This window comes from Carassius auratus, chromosome 16, assembly GCF_003368295.1.
Source record: "Carassius auratus strain Wakin chromosome 16, ASM336829v1, whole genome shotgun sequence".
Taxonomy (NCBI): domain Eukaryota; kingdom Metazoa; phylum Chordata; class Actinopteri; order Cypriniformes; family Cyprinidae; genus Carassius; species Carassius auratus.
In genome coordinates, this window is record NC_039258.1 from 26,727,664 (window position 1) to 26,750,190 (window position 22,527).

The window sequence follows — 22,527 nt, forward strand, 5'->3', positions numbered from 1 at the left end:
ATCCAGAGTGGCAAATTTGAACCTCAACATCCTGTAGTCGCTGTGAGGAAGAAGTGCATGCTGGGAAACCAAAGAACCTGTAGTACCTGGGTGACAGCTTTATGTTTCAGTTTACAGGGTTGTAATAATTTTTAATTTTTTTGTACAACTTAAAAGAACATAGAATGGTACAGAACAATTACTGTTTTTATCATTTAGAATAACATTACATAATTAAAACAGCACATACAAAGAAGACCAGCTTATACAAAAAAGATGGTGGACACACACACACACACACAAAAAAAAAAGAGTATACAGCTGGTAATTTGAAGATGAAATATTTATGCGTTTAATAATGTTTTTTGCCTAAGATTGAACTTTATATCATATTAAATTTAGTTGTCAGAAGTACTATTAATTTCTATATGTGTAAAACTTTTTCAAGTGGAAATAAAAAATACTTTAGGGGTAAAAATGTATAGAGAAAGAAAGAGAATGAAAAGACAGAGAAAGAATAATTTAAGAAAGGAAGATTGGGAGCGGGCAAAAGAGAGTGATGGTGGATTGAGTGTGTGTTAATGCGCTGTGCTGTGGATTAGTACGGGCCGCCCGGGCAGCTGAGCAGAACCAGCCAGCCCTCACAAACCAATCAGGCCTTCATTAGGCCAGGCGGGGGGGATCGATGCTCAGCCCACATCAATTAAACAGGCCCCAAACCATGCACACTCTTCAACAACCACACACACACAACTATCCTGCTCCTGCACGTTCTGTTCTGTTCTACATCAGATGTGCACAAACATCATCATATATTTCATGAGTCTTTAAAATATATGTAACATAGTTTGCACATGCACACATCTGAAGAACACACATCAATCATTGTGTTATATATATAATTTCTGGCTCTTACATTTTTGTTTATTAAATATTGGGGATAATTTGATCTTTTATGCTACAAACAGGAATATAGTACTTATGGCTATCTTATGGTTAATTCCATTTTGCCTATTTGAATACAATCTTGGACTAGACGTGGTTTGGACTAGACATAGTGCTTTTTCATTTTAGGGTGAACTTTCCCTTTAACAATTTTGCAGTACAGTGGTGGACTTCTAGGCCCACATGAATATGTATCGGTACAGTATATACTGTATACACATGCTGTTACACATGCATTCACACCCCCATCTTAAAAAAAGTTGGCTTTTATGAGATCAACTCTAAAACACTTGTGCTCAACATTACAAGAAGAAGATACTGCAAAAAAACGACTGTTTGATTAGTAAGCTAAAGAACAGTGTTGGGAAGGTTACTTGTAATAGATTACAGATTACAGTTACCAGATTTGACATGTAATAGTGTTGCTATTTCATTTACTTAATGTAACTGATTACATTTGATTACTTCTTGATTTCTTTTTTACAATTCCAGTGTTTTTTCAACTGTTCACCGTTTTCAAACATTTAAAGCGGGCAGGGTTAACTTTACAGCAGCACTCAACACTGATTACGGTCAGACTTCCAAAATCCTTCATCACTTGAATTAATGCATGTTGCTGGTTTCATTCTGTATGATACATCAGTATTTGGCTTCGTAATCTTCAGTCAAAAAAGGTCCAAACTTGTTCTACATTATTGTAATTTTTCTTCACAATATGTTGAGCACAATTTGCATTTAATTATGCCTTTGAAGGACAGATCAATTACTTTAGTGGTTTAGAATTCTGAAACTACTTCAGGAGTGTGAATTTGTCCTTCAGCACTAGCTTATCTCTTGTTTTTTAAGAAAAAAATATCACAAGCCTTATACAATCACCACACAATCACTGTGTGCCATTTTCTTTCTGTCAGTGGGTGACATGAAAAGCTCTCAGTGGTTTTTAATGATGTTACAACATTCAGTTTCCCCTCAGATGGCACAATAGCAGCTTTAGCAATCAGTCCTTCGGCAACAACTCAGTTTTGGTGGTTCAACTTGTGGACTTGTTTTTTTTTTTTTTTTTTTGCTTCTCATTGCTGTCTGAAAACACAAATAATGTTTAATTGAATTCAGATAGTAAGGTAGAGCAGATATGGCTCTGCATCACCTCAGTGTTTTTATCATGTCAATATACTGTTGTATAATGCTTAAAACTGAGCTTTGATGTTTTGCTTAAACAAAAAGGAAACGGTCACTGATCAGAGGTGTGGGTCATCACACCTGTCAATCATTCAGCAGTCAGGTTTGTCATTTTAGTCAGTACTGGTTTCCACAATCCTCTTTGCACACACACAAACACATTGGCAGATACGCACTTACACACACACATGGTGCTAAGTGGTGTGTGTTTACAGCTTGTTCATTTCCACTCTGCAACTGTTGGCTAAGGGAGTAGGGGCAAGAGAGGGAGAGAAAAAGAGGGTGATCGGAAGATAGAGGGAGGGCTGGCGGGCAGTGTTTTTGTCCTGAAGAGAAATAGCCCTCTAGCTTGTAATTGGAGGCAAAGAAAGAGAGAAAGAAGAGGGAGGGAGCGACAGCAGAAATTGCTTGGCTGGGGCTGTGTGGGATGATAGTGTTTTTGACAGGTAAATAAGGCTGTGATTGTCGACAGTTACACTGCACCTTTCTGACCCCCACACACACTGGCCTCCTCCATCTATATTTCACTCTGACACTCGTGCTGACTGCCCCTCTCTCTTTCTGCTTCTCTCTGTCCCCCTCTATTCCTTTCTGTCGTTTAATCCCTCAATCCTCTTTCTAGTTCTTCCTTTTCTTGCATCTTTATTCTGTTTCGTTTTACAATAAACTCAGCATACAGCACAAGAATGCTCTCACCTTAACTTTGAAACTGATTTACTAAACAAATTCACTTGCACACTGTCACACAGTGTGCAGAATGGCTTGTTTTATAACATATGTGTTACATTTCTATATGCCACTTCATAAAAGCACCAAATGCAAAATCATAAACAAAGCTTTATGATACAACCACAGTATTCTGCAATACTCAGATAACTTCATGTTACTTTTGTGCAGGTGTAATTCTCTTTTTTATAGATAGATAGATAGATGGATGGATGGATGGATGGATGGATGGATGGATGGATGGATGGATGGATGGATAGATAGATAGATAGATAGATAGATAGATAGAGGACAAACAGACAAGATAGATAGATGGATGGATGGATGGATAGATAGATAGATAGATAGATAGAGGACAAACAGACAAGATAGATAGATAGATAGATAGATAGATAGATAGATAGATAGATAGATAGATAGATAGATAGATAGATAGATAGATAGATAGATAGATAGATAGATAGATAGATAGAGGACAAACAGACAAGATAGATAGATAGATAGATAGATAGATAGATAGATAGATAGATAGATAGATGACAAACAGACAAGATAGATAGATAGATAGATAGATAGATAGATAGATAGATAGATAGATAGATAGATAGATGGGCATCTCTTCTTTCCCTTCTTCCATCCCTTCCTATCCTCTTTTATCAAGTCAACAACCGTCTCTCCCCCTCCCGCTCTGTTCTGCCCTTGCCTCCCTCCCTCCCTCTCTCTCTCTCTCTCTCTCTACCTCTCTCACTTCAATCTCAAGTGTTTTCAATTTTATTCTAGAGTGGAATTAACTACCCCCGATGTCAAATTGCCGACGAAATCGATAATAATATCTTTACAAAAGAGGATATTCCAGTCTCTCGCGTCGGCTTTTGAAAAATGGAAAATTTAGCCGAGATTGATTCATTAGTTGACACGTTATAGGACGGTATAAGTATTGATCGCGGCCTGTCATGTCCCATCTCGGCTAATCGAAGCTGAGGCGCTCTGTCGATGGGCGCATTTTTCATAATTCCAACGCCGGGGAGAGAGACTAGCCGACGGAGGCGACTGCAAGACACCGAGAAAAGGAGAGAGTGTATAGGGCGAAGGGGGGGCAAAAATAAAGATAGACGGAGGAGAGATGGCTGTGCAGAAATAGGTAGGGGGCAAAGAGGGGAAGAGCGAGAAATAGAGTGAAAAAGAGGTATGGGGTAAAAGGGGGAAAAACTGGGGCCGCGTAAGGTTTTTTTTTTTTTCAGAGTTTACGGAAACAGCCCCAAAGCTGACACGGTAAACTGGGGGGTGTTTAAGGGGTTCTGTTAATAGTGCAGGTATTAGGGAGTAAATAATGAATGCATTGACTAATTAAATACAAAACGACAAGAAAACGAGATGGGATGAGAACGCGACAGGAAAGAGAGTTATGGCCACTCGGTCACCGCTTGCGAAGAATGGGGTTTAATAGCTGGAGTTGAGGCTTGGAGGTGTGAAAATGGTAAGATCGGATGAGAAGGCTGAGTGAACGGTGCTGGGGGGGATAAATAGAAATCGAATGGTTTGAGTTCGGGAAAGAAGTTCTGAGGCGGAAAAAAATATATAGGCTTTATACGGAGAGTGAAAGGCGATGACGCTGATTGAGAAACTTTTGATAGTTGTTCGGCCTGAAAAGTTGTTTTAAGGGCACCAGACTCACCTCTTGTGTGTTGGCTCACTCAGATTACCACAGATAGGCCATTTCATCTCCAATCACTGTAATGCATCTGCTCTTGAGGTTTTTTCCCAGTTTTAAAGTAGAACGTATTTTTGTGAGCTTTAAAAGGACCATGCATCTGGAAAGGCTAACTAAGAGAACAAATGTCTTAGTCTCATCACTTTGAAAACGTACTTAAATGTGCACTAAATGTGCATGTCTTTCTTCTAGATTAAAAAAAAGTTTTACAAAAACAAATATATCTATTGAAATCCTCTTAAAGTTCTGCATTCTCAAATTAACAAGATCCACTATTATCAGTAGTCCAATAAAAGCTGTTTTATTTGACATAGACTTTATGATTATCTCCACAATCCCCTTTGTTATCTGAAAATTTAGCTTAGGCGTACAGAATATAGTTATCATGGTGAAAAGTTTTGTTTTTCATGATGTTACATTCAGACTGCTTGTGTGTCAGTAAGTCTCAAGTCATATTGGCCGGTGCAACAATGAAAATATTACGAGTGCATGTTTAAAACAGGTTCATACTATTTAAAATATTATTAAAATAAGTTATAAGCAGATATTTTATCTTTGCACATCTCATCACTAATGTTGTCACGGATCTCAGGTCATAGGTTTCTTATACCACCAGACAGAGAGGGGAAACCTTTCAATTGATCATGCATGTCCACTCTATCCTATTACAGTCTTCCATTATTCAATTAAGCTTGTGATCTGTGGCCAAACTCTGGACTGGAACAGATGTCAGATGTGGATTCAACTCCTCTATCAAAAACAGGGCCACTAAGCATGTAGATTTGATCTTGTTAACACTTCACACTCATATTACAGATTTTTTGGGGGGTTATAACAGACTGCATGCTCTTCAGAAACAGTTAAGGTAGCTAAATAACAAAGATGAATGTCAGATGAATATGAATATTAATTAAGCACTTGAAGAACAAAAATAATGAGTGAATGGAAGAGAGGCAGATAGAAGAGATGGATTCGGATTATATTCAAGAAAGGGATGGTGAAAGAAGAGTGTGTAGATGTGTGCGGTAGATGGAGAAATGGAAGGAGGGGGTGAGCGGGGTCTTGGTACTTGGCAGTCTCTGAGTATCTCAGGTTCTCTCCGGCCGAGGAAAGCGGTCGATATTTAATTGTTATTGCTAGCATGGAACGTACGGAAGCGGTGCCTGTACGAAAATTTCTCATTTATTTGGTATTCTTGTTTTCTCTCTTTCACTCTCTCTCTCCCTCGCCCCCTTGTAGAGAGTTGGAGATGTAGGTGGGGGGTATTTAGACATTTGTGATACTGAAGAAAGTGGGCACAGGGGGTAAAAGCGGGGGGAAAAGGCTGTTCTTTCACATAGTAAGTTTAGTTTTCTTTATTTAGCGTGCTGCAGCAGCCTATCCCAAGCAAGCAAATCGTTCTTGGACTTCAGCTCACCCCTCAGCCCAGTCCTCCACCCCCACCTGTCCAAAATGAAAAATCCGTCATTTTCCATCAAACGTCCAACCAAATATTATCTACACTCTATTCCGAAAGATCGAAACTTATTTAGGGCGACTGGATTCGCCATGTTTTCAAATTTCATTCCTCCATGAACTTTACTTTCCCCGACTTTGGACAAAATTATAACCCGATCGATCTCCTATCTGCCCACTGTCTACATATATTTTCCGCGGCGGTCTCCGTTTTTGCTCAGTCGCCGGTCAATTGTCTGACCCTTTAGCGCGAGACCAGGTGCAGACTAGAGAACGCTCCCAATCCGCGATTAGCGTAGCTTTAGGGAAGGTACCCCAGACTCTTCACATCCTCCATCCCCCCTGACATGTCCCCCTCTCCTCTGTTAACCAGTGCGCTCCACTTGCTCCTCGTGCACTAGCGCGCGATTCGTCAAGTGCAGTTCAGTTTGAGCTCACTCTTTCCAGCACATCCTGCACACTTTGCAGGCGGACTTGCGAGGGACCACAGAAACCTATGGGGTGGGCGTCATTTTGTTTCATTAGAAATTCGTGATCCTAAAGGAAACTCGTTTCTTTTCCTCCTTAGTTTTGTTTACATGTGTTTTGTCTCGTGTTCACTCGTGCCATTGCTTTATCAGCTATATCGCAATATGTTGCCTCGTTGTGAACGGTAATTCGAAGAGACAAAAAAAAAAAAACTTATTGCACAAGTTGATTTTCTGTGGTTTCCAGTCGCTGTTGTGGGCTGCAGATGCTATCCACTGGACCCCGGAAATCCAAGTTGTTAAGTCGATGTGAATGCGCAGCGGCAGGTGAGTAAGGCGCTTTACTTTTTGACTGTAGACTGCGTCTGAGTGCCGAACCGGTTTCAAAACAAAGAATGTTCATTTACAGGAAAATATAAATTGTCCGCACTGAATGATTGAGAGAGCATAACAGGATGCTGCCACCTTGGGTGTCTGTGAATTTGCCCCTGTTGCAGACAGCATTTTACTTTTCATGACAATGATTAGAAAAACGTGTCACTTTACGCAGTGTGGTGTTTTATAGCTGCGGGGCGCGGAACGGTGCGATGGGAAAGGGTGAGAAAGGAAGGGGAATTGAAAGGTGATGCACGGTACACCTGTACTCGTGAAACCATTGCTTTACTGGTTTTGATTCCTTGTGCTCATTGGTCGGTGTCATGTTTTGTTTTGAACTTTTAAGTTAGTGCTGTACTAATCATAATTCAAGGTTTAAAAGGAAGGCTACGTCGTAGACTTATCAAAACATATTGCCTTGAATTATTCTAATCTACAAACAATAATATGTGGTGAGCACCTTTAGTATTTTCCACCTAAATCATGTAATATTTTACTTAATTTATGTATCTTGTGCAGGATTGTGCTTTGAATAGATATTTCAAATCATTTTGAAACCATCAACTTTTATAACAACCAAAAAATGCTGTTTTTAAACACTTTTACTCTTTCACCCTTTCACTCTCTCAAATCATTGGAAGTCTAGTCAGGCTTTCAAACAACAATCAGTAGTTTAAAAAATCATCAAAGTGAATGGCAATATGACTTATGATTGACATATCTTCAGAAGATGTCAGTAAGTGTTTTTTAGTGAACCTGTGGCAGTTACTTGGTGCATGGTGGTGTGTATAGCTTTCATTAGGCATGATGGGAAATGTAGTTTCTCCCGGAGTTCAGCTCAGACACACACGCATATCTGCTAAGCATATAAGCCAAAATTTATGGAGGATATAACAGACTCATTACTGCTCCAGTGAGGATAAAACACTCATAATGCTTTACTTGAATATGGCCTTCTCCTCCATTTATTGCAGTGCTGACAGCACACTGCTGTACAGTCAATGGCCACATCATTCCTCATTCCTTTTATAGCTCTGAGACATTTATGGTCTTCCAGAGGGTTTAAGTAAGAGTTAATGAAAACCAGGAGACTGGTTTTATTCACCTGGGTGCTGTAAGTGACATCTGTGCAATGTATTTAAAACTATGATAGTTTGATTTGGCTCTTAAGGCTAGTTAAATTGATCAGACAACAGATTAGGTACTTTGCTAATAGTCACGTATGCTTACCATACAGTTTTTAGGCTTAAGATCTCGTAAGGTTTCAGTACAGCAAGATATAGGAGTAGAGACGTTGACCTGAAACTTTCTTCTGAGAGTTCAAGAACAAAGTAAAAGCACAACACTTTCATTGCAGTCCTTTACTCCCACTTAACCCCGTATTTCACAGCTGAACTGAAGCTAATTTAACCCAAGTTAGCCACACACAGCTCTATCCACTCGAGAAGCATGCCTAATTACCCTCAATTAAATCACTTAGCAAACGATAAAATTACTCTGATATGAAATCGTGCACATGGAAGCGTGACGAGAACAGACTCTAGTGGATTGCTTTAATGTGTGGAGTTATGAGCTCTCAGAGAAAGAATTGTAAGTTTATGGGGGATGTAGTTGTCTTGCTTCAGGCCAATACATAAAAAACAAATATCAAATAATGCAATGCTTGAGAGAGTGTTGTTCTGACATTTAGCAAGTGTGAAATTGATTTTATTCCTAGCATGATTTTAGGTGCCACTATTTTTACCAATCCAAACTTTTGTCCGATCTATTAATAGGGTTTAAATTCAACATTAGATTTGTTGCCAGATTAACAGGATGAACTAATTAATAAGAAAATGAACACTGTTATGGTGAAAATGGACAGTTGTGCAACTATTCAGCTGAGTAATATATTTCGGAGTTTGGTTTAATGACTTCTAAATCCTTGACATGTATTACTTTAATGATATTCTTTATTTTCAAGAGCGTGTAGTTTTTATGATTGTACATGAGTCATAAAATGAGTCTTTTTATACTTGGGGACCATTTATTCTGATTAAAAAATAGTTTTGCCAAAATGTTGCCAGTATATAAAGTAATAAAGGAAAAAACCATGCTACTTTGCAGATAGTCTGTCTGCCAGTAAAGTTTTAAATTACATGAATTAGAAAGGGAGATATGTTGTTTACACTGTAAAATGTATTCGCAGTAGACATGTCCTTTTGTATGCACTTTACTCAGCTACTCCAAAGGCAAACCAGGCCTCACAAACAAAACAACTACTTTTATTTTATGAGTTGGGCGCATCGTTCAATCTAAAAATTCTTCGTCAGACTGCGGCAGCAGGTGTAGTATATCATCGCAGAATAAATATGATGTTTTGACTTTAGAAGCTGCTTGCTTCTAACTGTTTAGGCTATTGCTATTTAACCAGCACTAGAGCATCCACTGGTAACAATTATTATAATCATCACCAGCCTAATACTTTCATAGTGCTTATAAATGTCCAGTTTACTTCATGCTCTGTTGCTGGAGAGAGAGGCAGCCCAGAAAAGGCAATGCAGTTAGAGATAATTGTAAACAGTAGTAGTAATAACACCAGGCCCAACAGTGATAACAATTAGATTTGATTTCATTTGAGGATGCCTCCACAGCTGCTACCCCTGCCCCCCATAGTCCTCCAACCCCACAAACAGACCGCTCTGAACCCCAGCACCTAACAACAACCCCCACCCCCAACCCATGGGGCCGTCTCCCCTCCAGATTAAAGTGGGTGTGTTAATTCGGTGGTGTAGCGATCGAAGAGCTCTGGCAACAATGGGAAATGGGCTATTGATCAGACCTGCTCAGATTAAGACTGGGGACTGGAGCTCTTTCTTGCTCTCTTTCCCTCTCCTTTTCTCTTCGTTTTCCCATCCTCTCTTCAGTTCTTTCACAGCTTGTCTCTTCTTCCTCTCTTCTATCCTTTTCTTTCTAGCTCTCTTTCTATTTGTTGTATCTTGTTCTATCCATGTGCCTCTAAAGACATACAGAGGCCTCTCTCTTTTCTCATTCCCCTCCTTTCTCAGTTTGTGGTTCTCATATTTCGGATAACACAGACTTAGGCCTTTTTTTATGTGTGTGTGTGTGGGGGGGTTGGAGTGTGAAGTCATAATGATCAAACTAGCAAATAAAATAATAATTATTCATTTATGTTTATTTAAATGTTAATTCAAAATCAGATTGCTTTTATTCAAGCTTAATATATTATTTTATACATGATATGTAATATATGAAAATCCTAAATCGTGCATGTTTATACAACTGGAGCACAATATGTCCTTTGCCAACATGATGTGGTTGTGAATCGGATCCACATTGTAAAGTAATAAACCATACAGTAAGGAAGCAGACAGTAAATCCATACGGTGCAAAGTGAGCTTTAAAAATCCCAGCTATATGAATAACCTCAATCACTGATAATGGGATAGGTCAGTCTTCTCCCTCCCACCTAATAGATGCACCATCAGTTGTCACCACAGTCACTGACATTAGAGCAAACCATGCACCTTGCATTCATAATGCCATCAGAGAGGCCTGTAAGACAGAACATTAGAGTCTATTACATGTGTCTGGGCTTGTACTCACATCCTCTCATGAGCCATGTGTGTATGTTGCATGCATGTCAATGTGTGTTCAAGAGTGAGCAAAAAGGAAAACTGAAAAAAAGGGAGATAACACCTCTAAATATAGGCCAATTTCTTTTTTTATTTTCCACAATACATAAATGTATAATAAGATATATATATTATAATATATTATTTGCTTATTTTATATTACATTATTATCAATACATTAGCTAATATTTTCCTAAGTTGTCCAGGCTGCATGCTTTATCATTGTGAAATCTGTTTTTAATGAGTATTTTATTTCTGAGTTTGTAATTCACCTGAGAATGGAGAATGGACTTCTGACCCTCTCTAATCATTGTGTTCACTAGAGGGCGATAAAGAGGTGGTATTGTTCCAGTCAGGTTAATATTGTTTGAGACTGTATAATTGGCAGAACCTTTGTATCCTTTACCTACTCAATCCATCTTTGTCATTTCATTCTCTTTATGCATCCGCTCCTAGACTCCGATCATATGCCTCCTCCTCACACACCCCAGTGGGCTCCACAGGTTTGCCTAATGGATTATTACGTATCGGATCAATTAAGTCATTTAAGTTTGTTAGGTGCAGTCAATGGCTTGGAAAAGACCGTGATGTTTACTTCTCTTCGAAGTCCAGAATCTGGCTCAATGCCAGTGAGATCAACTCTAGTTTTGTAGGCTGTTTGTTTCCAGTGTTCGGGTTTTTAACAATTTGACAGTGAAACGATCTGATACTGGATTAAGATTAAGTCTTGAAATGACTCTAAATTTTTAGCATGCATTGCTTTCATTTCATGCATCACCAGGCAAATGTGTTAAAGTGGCTAAAGGACTGCAGCTCCCCAGCCTGAGAAAAAGAGAGGATAAAATTATCCAGATACTTGTTGTTGATACATTTTACGGACTAGAACTAAATCACGCTTTTGTAATGGTGCTGATGAAAGTATGATGACTAAGTGAAGTATGTTAAACTGAAAGTAGCGTGGACAATGGACATTAAATCCAAAAGCCAAATAGACAGATCTGGAGAATTGCCAGAGGGACAGTTGTGTATGCGAGAATGTTAGGACGCGAGTGAAGGGGATTTTCTGGCGAAAAGAATGAGAGGGAGAGAAGGAGGGAGGGAGGAGGGAGGACAACACACACACACACACACACTTCATATACGAGACAGAGGAGCGGAAACGGGTCGAATCCTACTTCAAATTCTCTTTCCTCTCGGCTTGTCGACCGGGGAAAACAAACCGACCCGAGGCACAGGGAATGGGGATTTACTAATTAACTACTTACCGAGAGATGCACACCTCCTCGGCGCCCTCCCTCCCTCTCATTCAGTTCCCTCGGTCGTGGTTATTAGTGTCGAGGTGCTTCCACGGTTCCCGGCTCCGCGCGCCCCGGATCACACACCAGGAGGGTGAACGCGCACTCGGGTTAGATAGTTTCTACTTTGGACGGTTGGAGAACACGACCAGGAAAGGCTGAGGTATGTCATATCATATGCTTTGTGTTATCAAAACGTTTATGACTTCACAAAGTGGCATTTTTTAACTTTTTGTTGCTTTTGAAAATAGCCTGCTCACATTTAATGGATGCGTTTTAGTTGTGTTTTATTTTTACTATTATTATTATTATTATTATATTATTAGCAGTCTATTACAATAATTTAACCTTAAATATTAAACTTTTCCTTTCAATTGAAGGCTACATTTAGTTGAAAATGTGTTTTCGTAAATCGTATGAGTTCAAATCCTTTGAATTTTGTGCAATTATGAAAAGCCCTGACGTCGCGTACACACTTGCAAACAGCCTCGCGAGCCGTGAGGTCCGTGCCACGTCGGATTAGCCGTTAAGTGTCTCTATTTGTTAACGCTGTTCGTTGAGCCCTCACCTACACGCCACACTATCAATCAGTCAATTAAACAGTCACTCTCTCTGCAACTAGATACGTTTAATGTGGACTAAGCGCCGGGTGTGTGTGTGTGAGTGTGTGTGTGTATCTGCCGAAAGACCGAGCTCAATTTACTCTCACAAGTGCATAACGTGTGCTGCTCCATTCATTCATCCTTGTCATGTTGGCTACTGGTCAAATGCGAACTAGAGGACAAAATTCACTCATTTACTTTTGTTGCTTAGTGGACGGTTTTGATAGATATATTTTATTTTCCAGAAAATTTAGAAGTTTGGGAAATGTAATAGCCTACATTAAATTTCATTGAAAAATGGACCAGCATAAATATTTTTCGTAGCTACATTTTGTATAAAACATTAGGCATGTGGTATTGCGTTTAATTTTTTTTATAGCAAAACTGTGTCAAAAATTTAGTAGGTTTATTATAACGTTGTGGCCAGAAATCTGGAACGTGAAAACTTTTAGTTTGCACCTGCGCAAATAATTCAGCACGTCAATTAAACCTGTTATTATAGGAAAACTTTAAAGCATCCTGCTCAATATGTTCACGTTACATCTTCAAGAGTTCGACTAGTTTGAGTCTGTATTTAATCCATAACTATCCGTTAGTTTGTTTAAAAAAAAAAAGTGGAATCAAAATGCTATTCCCAGGCGATATTCGATGCATACTTATGGTAGCAGTAGCCTATATCTCATCAATTATTACTTACACGATGTTTTGATAAGTGTTTATAAATCAATAAACAGATATTCAGCTTTAATCATTTCAGATGTAGGAATACTGATCTATCCATGGATTTTTTTTTAATCAACCGAAAGATTCAGTTTGGGTTGGTTTAATTATTCACTAAAGCGTTCGAATCCTGAAAAGTACAAAGTTTGGTTTAGTTTTTGCTCTTTTCGTTTATTTTACAGTCCTGCCTCGGCTCATCTCTAAACTCCGTTGATGTCCATCTGAAGCTGCAGAGTTTCAGCACTGAACTAAATCCTGAAAGTGTTGAATAAGAAAGACCTCGAATTTGTTTTGTATGCTAAATATTACACTGCAATAATAGTAATCAATTTGATGATTCAAATAATTCGAATTTTCAAAAAACGTAGATTTTACTTTTATTTTATCTTTTAAATAGTAACGTAAACGAAACAGTAGTTTTGCTGTCCTTATCATATAAGCTTAATTGTAAACATATAGGCTAGTCTTATATAAAATACAGTTTTGTCAGAAGTATGCTTTAGTCGGTAATAATATAGCATGTCTTTTTTTGTTGTTTTTTTGCGTAAAACGGTTAGTGGATAATTTTGGTACGGAAGTTTTATATTTTGAATTTTAAGTTTGCTTTATACAATGACTTTGAAAGTCCGCATCTGTCGATTGAGGCAGAGTAATATTGTAACTTACATAAGTTATTTTTGGGTGAATTTTGTCAATAAAATATGAAATAATTATAATTATACAAGTAATAATATTTTTCGAAATAATAAGCATAATAATAACAACAACAACAATAATATGCACTATATGATTATTGTTAAATATAATAACCTAATAATAATAATTATTATTATTATTATTATTGTTTGATTATGGGAACAAATAATAAAAATAAATAAAAAATAATAGGCTAATGGGAATAAAAAAAGACCGATTAAGAATTACTGGGATTATGTTTGTCAAAGATGTAGGCTAGATTAAATGTCCCTAATTGTAATTTTGAGGCCGTACTCTAAGTCCTTGAACATCTTGCATCTTCCGAGTTCACTGCATTCTTTACGTGTTTTCACATTATTTGATTTCAATCAAAGTAATTAACCGCGGGATGTCAGTCAACGAATTTGGACAATATCCAGAACATCCATTAATTCAATCACATGGCCGCCTGCACCGTTCCTCTGCGGCTCCCTCCTGCGTCTATCTCTTTGTCAATATTTGTTGGAAATATTTCCGACATTAAATGGCATTTGGGGATATCTCTCCTCTCCACATCACTTAGTTCTTCCCCCTCCCTCTACCCCAACACTGCCTTTGCTTAGTCCGCATACCGACACTGCTCACCTGGCCAAACTCTGGTTTGGAATCACGATGCTTCGTTACTGAAAGCTAAAGCCTACTGTATCTGATAATGATGACAGGCTAAATGTAATAATGTTACTGACATGGTTGTGTTAATAATAAGAATATAATAATTATATAATAATTATAAGTATAATAATTATAATTATGATTATGATGATTGTTATTATTATTATTATTATTATTATTATATATCAATCATAATAATAATAATTATTATTATTACTAATTAAATTAAATAATGAATTGAAATTCTAATAACAAAAAGAATAAGAAAAAAATCTTTATAGTTTATTTTAAAATATTTTACATTCTGCAACCATTCATTTCGATGTTATTTAATGTTATTTAAGCTACCTTTACATCTTATCATATCGTGAAATATTTGCTTTGTAGATAAGTCACGGCTGACACTTGTTACAAAGGCTGTTAAGTTGGGATAAAAACACTTTTTTAATCCAACACATTTTATAGCTTTACATTTTGTATGTTTTTTTCTGATTTTCTATTTCTCAAAGTCTTCCGATTGTCTTTTTATTTCTAACTATAATATGAGCACTGCTGCCGTAATTTTCGCTTTTAGATCTCTTTCAGCTCAACGCGGTTTGTGCAGTGTCCCTTTGTAAAATAATTGCATTGGACAATTAACTATATAAATGGAAACTCCAAAAAGCAGTGTGTGTTGTTAATGCATTTACATGCATTTTTTATTGATAATTAGCTAAAGGTTTACTCTGCTTTATCTGACATGTTAGAGAATGGTAAAAGGCGTAAAAAGAGCTGTATGCAAACTGATTCCGAAACCTACACGTCGTAGGAAATTGTCTGAGGGGATAAAAAAGCTTTCCAACTCTTTGCTGTCCGATACACTAAAAGAAGTGATTGATGTTATGAGGTTAGGCTGCTTAACATGTATTTCTTACTTTTACAATTGCAATTACTCCTGTTTGTTAAATAAGAATAATAAACAATAAAAGAGAGTTTAAAAAGAGTTTGTTTTATCAACAATTAATTCTTCCGTTTCAGCGCATCAATTACACTGCTGCACGGAACAGCACAATCTTTGCTCTCCGAATTCGATCAGATAAAGCCCAGCGATTCTCGGTCCTTCCTACAGCCAGCAGCCACGGTGCCGGCGCCGGCCCTTGGTTTCCGTCTGAGGCGAGGCCACTTGGCAGTGCCGGTAAGTTCAGCTCCGTAAAACAATCACACGCACTTAGACACACACGGGTCTGTTTTACATCTCGCATCTTTTTTGCTTCTTAAATGTTACTCGAGCGACGCACTATAGTGAGAAATCGCATGAGTTTGTTCAAAACAGGTTGTTAAAACATACGGCTTAATTCTCAGCATCTGTTGTCACCCACAGTGAAATTATATATGGATATATTTTTATTAACTAATTAATGAATTTATTTATATAAAAAATAGTTTCAAATGTATATCTCACAAGTTAAATACCTAAATTGTTGTGTTGAATGTGTATTTTTATTATGTTTTCATGCATTTGGAACCATTGGGATATTTAAATTTTTTTTAAAACTAATTCATTCAAATACACTTTAAAGCAGTTGTTACCTTATGGGTCTAATTCAACCTGATCTAACCTGAAAAATACTTTTAATGTAGTCGGGTTGATAATCAGTCATATTTAATAATTTTGTATCAAGCTGAGTATAATCAGTTACTATGAAGCAAACTTTATATGACCTAAGAATACATTTTTACAGTGTGCACAAAAAGATAAAGAGTTAAGATGGCTTAAAATGTTTCAAATCTTGTGTTTTTAGGCATAAAACTTTTTATTTTCTTCCAACTCTTTTCTCTCCTCCTCCCTCAGTTCCTGCCCTGTCCCTTCTCCCTCCCCACTGTGTTTTCTTCCTATCTCATCCACCTCCCGTGCACCCCTAGTAGCTACAAACTTGTACACAATAATAACACCAATGTATATCCATCTATCTCTCTATCTGGCTTGTCGGCTGTGTGGAGAGTGCTGGAGCCTGCCTGAGAGTAAGTAAAGGTCAGTTAATCGATGGTGCACAATTTGACAAATCCAAGCGAGTCTTATCATCCGCAGTATTTAGGGGCGATAGAGGGCCTCCGAGATAACTGTTTAATCCTGACGGCAACTGCAAGGGGAGAAGAGGAGATAGAAATGTCCGCGGGAGAGAAAGAGACATAAGCTTGAGAGAAAGTTGGAGAGACGGGTATAGAACAGAGGGTGTAGGTTAAATAAAAGAGAGTTCAGAGGTTAGACATATTAGGCTTTTGGAACAGAAAGAAGAATGTGGAGTGAGAAAGAAGTCTCAAACCATTTCCTAAATTCCTAAAGCAATTTTGCATTATATCAAATTCAAGTAAAAATGATGTCATCATTTACTTACTTCATATCATTCCGAACCTGCATGGCTTTAATTGTTCTGTGAAACACATTCAAATATTTTGTGAAATTATTATTTTTTCGTCTATTTAATGAAGTTATTGGGATTTAATGTTGACTTTCATTATATGGTCAAAACTGTTAAAACAGTTTATCTTCTGTAATGTTCTGCCGAAGAAATCTTACAGTTTTGAGATGACATTGGTGAACAAATGACACAATTTAGACAATTTAGACCTCGCTGTAACATGTTTATAGAACAAGAAACTTGTATTCCATGACATCCATGATATCTGCATATTATACAGTTTTTTTTTAATGTTAGGACTATAGCAAACACACACTAACACTTGTTGACCATGAGAGGTGCTTAGTCAAGTACACAGCCTCCTACTCTTGTCCTCTCTCACCGTCTCAGTACCAGCTCAATGTAATTCGATTGAGATTAGTTGCACTGGCATGACAGGAGATTCCTAGTATTGCCAAAACACTTAGGAGGCAATGACAGGCTCCCATCGACATGTGCTAATACAAGACTCCACGACTGGCCATGCATCACCACTACAGCATATACACACACACACACACACAGCAGAGGGGTTTGAATGTGTGCGCACTTATGAGTAAGTGAGCTCATAACTCGGACAGAGCTAGAGATGAAAGTAAAATATAAGAATACATCAGCGAAGAGCATAAGAGAGACTGTGAGACAAATGGCAGAACGGAATTGAGTTATAATGTGCAGAAGAAGCAGGAACAGTACTTGGGAAAGACGGACAGGGAGACTGATGGTGACTGAGTGAAAGTGCAGGAGAGGGAGACGAAGAGTAAGTGGTTTGAGAGGATGGATGAGGACAGGAAAGGTAGAAGGCACAGCCGAGACATACACCAGCTTTACAAGAGTGGAGATTAAGGCAACATGTCCCCGGTCAGTCATTAATCTGGTTTAAAAGCAATTAAGCTAAGACTCTCTGAGAGAGAGAGAAAGAAAAAGAGAGAGTGAGATAAAAAGAGAGAGAAAATTTGATTATTTTGTTTATTTGGCTCTTTAGCACATACAACCTGTGTAAGGCGTCAGGAAACAGACAGAACAACCTTGATTATTGTCCCTAAAGCTGGAGTGTTTCTTTCCAACACTGTGTCGTTCCTCATCCTTAGTGTGCATCATGGTCACTGATGTTCCAGATGTGTATCACAGGCTACAGGTCGACACCGGGCCTCACCACATGTGTAATGTTTCTGCGTCCGCAGGGAGATTGTGATACAGATAGCGCTACCGCCTGACAGATACACAACAGAACATAAATCACACCTGGAAGCTCTTGCGTGTGCACAGAGAGACAGTTTTATCATGCAGTCTGTTCTACAAAGTAATTAACAGCAATGCAAGCAGGGAGAGGTCAAACAAAGAGATGCTGAAATACAGAGTTCTGGCATGAAACTCTGATGATGCAGTCTGATAGGTCTAACTCAATCTGACGTAATGACATCATTATCACATGACACAGCTGTTGGTTCTCTCCTGTATTGGTAGCCAATGAGCTCGCTGCTCAACATTCAAATACATGACTTAAGTTTACTGTAGCAGTTCAGCTTGCCAGCTCCACCTGTATAGACCTGCTACGAGGTGATTCATGTATGCTTTGGGGTTATTTCATGTATGTTATATTTGCAGCAGTAATATTCTTACATGCTCACAGCAGCATGTTGTGGATGTATTGGCAGTAGCAAGTCTCGGTCCTTGCTCTTCCGTGGCAGCAGCAGCGTAGCATATCTATTCCGCCAAGGCCAAATACATAAACATTGTCATGTACATTACCGTGCCAATCCCTCCGAGAGTTGTCTTGACGAACTCTTACTGTTTTTGCAAACAGGATCTTCAGGTGTAGTCTGGTAATTTACCAATCATTATAAAGGGAAGAAGATCATTAAGAAATCCAGTGTGTTTCCAGCTTAATGTTTGTAGGATTTATAGATCGTCAGGATTTTACACCATTCTGAAATTAATTGAGAATGCATTTTTAATTCCAATGCAGTTGTTGTATTCAAGCTGAACAAACAGGATAGAGAACTGATATTCTAGTGTAATGAAATAGAATTCTAATGAACTGAAATTCAACAAAACTCATACAATGGTGGCCAAAATTGTTAGAACACTTGGCATAATTAAGAGGTTTCAGGTTTTTTTTGTTGAAATGGACATTACAATGCCCATAAATTTGCCGGAACTACCTGCAACGGAAGCGTCTGGAACACTGCCCCCATCAGAGCCCGGACCTCAACCCCATCGAGCAAAAATGGGACGAGTTTGAAAATAAACTGGACAGATCCATTGTACATTTAAAGTAAGTCTTTGGCTTGAGTTGCAGAAGGCATGGGATAACATTAGCGTTGAAGCTCTCTGGAAATATATTGACATTGCCAGAGAGATATGCTGCTGTAATTGCTGCAATAGGTGGACATACCAAATATTAAATTTTGAAAGTGGATAAAAACAGTACGACTCTCCTTATGATATTTGATGTGCTCGGAGCAACCATCTGCATGTTTCATGAACATCAGGAAATAAAATCATGTTTTGGAGGCAAAACTATTTCAGATCCATCAGGTGTTTTAACAAGTTCGGCCACCACTGTAACTCGTTTTTAAAAGCAAAGTTTATTAAGGCAAAATTTAAATGTTAACTGAAAGTTTTGAAGAATTTTAAAAAGTTTGACATTTGAAAGTTTATAAGCCTGACAGATAGACAGACAGATAGATATAGTTTAAAATGTTTTATATGTTTTTCAGTGGAACCGGGATGGAAGAACACTTAAATTCCCAGAATACATTGAATTTCTTTAAATTCAGTTGAATTCTCAAATTCACATGAATGTTCCCCAACTGTGACATATCTATTATTGGTTGCACCATTGTAACATTAAACAGAAAGAGACAGAGAAAGAGAGAGTTCTTTAAAATGTGATGGATGGAGTCCGTCTTGTTTTCCACTTTACCCGAAGTGAAAATACAGAAGTGTTGACATAGATTTTGTGGAGTGTTGCTCATTGTTGACCAGGATGGAGTGCTATCGACTGGCTCTTCCTGCTGAGGGATCACTATGCAGCCCTGAGGCCAAACTCAGTGGCATTTAATACACTTCACTGGTGACCATACTGCCACACTCTCTCTGTGTGCGTGTGTGTATTAACTAGTCACACTCTTATACACTCACTCGTGTTTAAATACATTCAAAGACTCAGTCTAAAAAATGCAGTACCTCAAAAAGACAAACTTGGGAGAAAGAGTCACTTTGCGACGGTCCCCTAAAAAGCATATCTCCAAAGTGTAAAGATGTAAAATGGAACAAAGAAGGAGAAGGGGGACAACATGAGAGAAAAAGATGCCACAAAGACAGCCTCTGGGTAGGATCTAATTTGCAAAAAGGGAGGAAGCACAGAAGAAGTTGTTCACTAGGGAGAGAAAAAAAAAGAAAGACAAGGGAAAGACAGAGATACACAGATGGGAAAGAGAAAAGGGTAGGGGTGGGGGTAAAATTTCCATCAGGTTTTCAATTGGGGCGGATCAATAGTGTATTAGAGCTCACCTTGACCCCGCGTCTCCCCCTTCTCCTTACAGGCCAAGTCACTTGCACACACAGCAGGGGGCTGCAGAGGGACAGTGACTGCATAACTGCCTCCCTCACAGCCGCAGAAGTGGCAGAAAATGGCACAATAAAAAAGGGAGAGAGTGAACGAAAGACTGAGACTGGTGCTTGAGTTCTCCGGGAGGCAGAGCGGCCTGCTGAGTGGTGGTTGAAAATTATGAAACAAACTGATTTACTAGATATTTCTACATTTACTTTCCTTCATAGATTTCTAAATCTCCATGTGCTTGTTCACATACGAACACATACATGCGAGCACACTGCAGACTGCACATGCAAAGAGACAGTGAACTTCAATCCACTTCGGAGGAGGAGGCAGGGGGCAGCGGGCACAAAAGAATGGGGGGGAGAGGTTGAATGAAAAAAATTGATCTGGGAATTTAGCATTTAGACACAGTTTACAAAGCTATATGGAGGGAAGGCAAAAGAGCACAGGGGACCGGAGGGGCCAGACACTTAACTTTACAAATGGTCAGCGTCACCCTGGCGGCTAGACTACAAAATATGAAAATCTCAGGTGCAAGAGCTTCCATATTTTTGAAGTCTTGTCACTCCTGTTTGTAGCACAAGTAAATGGCTTTCCTCTGTCTCTTCATGAGCTTGTTATTCATGAGCTTGTTTTTTTGACGACCACAAAATGGGTGATGAAATTTGAAATTAAAAACATGTTCATTAGACGACTCCATAAAGACATGTGACACGTCTGCTATCGTTTTGTCGTGACGCTAAGGTTGTACCGCTCAGATGAGAAGTTTTCTCCAGGCGTTTCCTCAACTATTGTAGGCTTCACACTGTTTCGCTCAGTCACACTTGCACACACAGCGACTAACAACAAAACAGAGGAGCGCACACAGTGTCCCTACTGCTGAAGGGAAAAAAGAAAAAGGAAAAAGGGAGAGAGAAAAAGAAATCGATCGCCGGGGATAGCGGTGCGCGTCGGAGGATCGTATCTTGTCAAAATAATATATTACCCTCATCCCCGGCTGATCGATGCGGTGGATTAGGGACGGAGGGCTCGCTCTCCCCTCCTCCGTCTCTCTTTCTCGTCGTTCCTTGCAGTTTAATATTTACCTCCGTGAAGGAACGGGCGCGACGGCGCTCACTCTTAATTGATTCCGACACTTGGGGCTCTGTGCTCGGGCTGTGGAAGAAGGCGGAGGGGTGGCTGGAATGTAGAGAGTGTGAGAGGGAAGTGATGAGGAAGAAGAAAAAGAAATGAGGGTGAATAAGATAAGGCCTAGAGGTACAAGATGATTCTCGAATTTTATATGCATTTAATATGCATTTGGAATGTATAGCCTACTATTGGTATATGTTCATATTTTGTCATTGTTATTTCATATCAAATGTAAGACAGAAAGGATAGGCTACCGATGATATTATGAAGAAATGTGGATCTACAAGTTCTACTTCCCATTATGTAGTCTACAAGTTACAAGATGGCAGATGAAACATAATGTCCAGTGAAAATGAGAGAAATGAGAGAAAAGTAACGCAGATGAACACTTGTAGAACAAAAAAATAAAGTGTCAAAGAGAAGATATATATACATTGAAGTAAAAAAGAGAAGACTGAGCATCAAAGAAAACACCAAAAAGAAACTTGAAAGTTTTAACATAAAAAGACAAATGGAATGTTGAAGAGATATTTTTTTATGTGAAGTTTAAAGTTTGAGGTCAGTAAGAAATTTATATTTTTGTTCAGCAAGGATGCTTCAAAGATGACAGTATTTCAAATAGATGCTGTTGTTTTGAACTTTTTTTTTATTCATCTAAGAACCCTGAAAAAAAGATTCATGATTCCCACAAAATATTAAGCAGCACAACTGTTTTCAACATTGATAATAATAAGATATGTTTCTTGGTTATCAATTAACATATTAGAATGATTTCTGAAGTATCATGTTACATTGAACAACACATTTAACAATATTACCGTTTTTACTGTATTTTTGATTAAATAAACGGAGTCTTGGTAAAAATAGGAGTCTTCTTTCAGTAACATTAAAATATCTTACTGACCTTAGACATTTGAACGATAGTGTTCATTTCACATATAATATGTCAAATAAACA

At 38.3% G+C, this 22,527-nt stretch overlaps 1 protein-coding gene across 1 annotated transcript in view; it reads left to right on the forward strand.

Moving 5' to 3' along the window:
* Nucleotides 1-11,591: 11,591 nt before the first annotated feature.
* The window catches only part of erfl1 (Ets2 repressor factor like 1), a 34,782-nt gene continuing 23,846 nt past the window's right edge, over nt 11,592-22,527 (forward strand). Inside the window, exons 1-2 of the mRNA XM_026284920.1 lie at nt 11,592-11,930; nt 15,454-15,610. The gene's annotated coding sequence lies outside the window, so the exon portion shown is untranslated. The remainder of the gene's footprint in view (nt 11,931-15,453; nt 15,611-22,527) is intronic.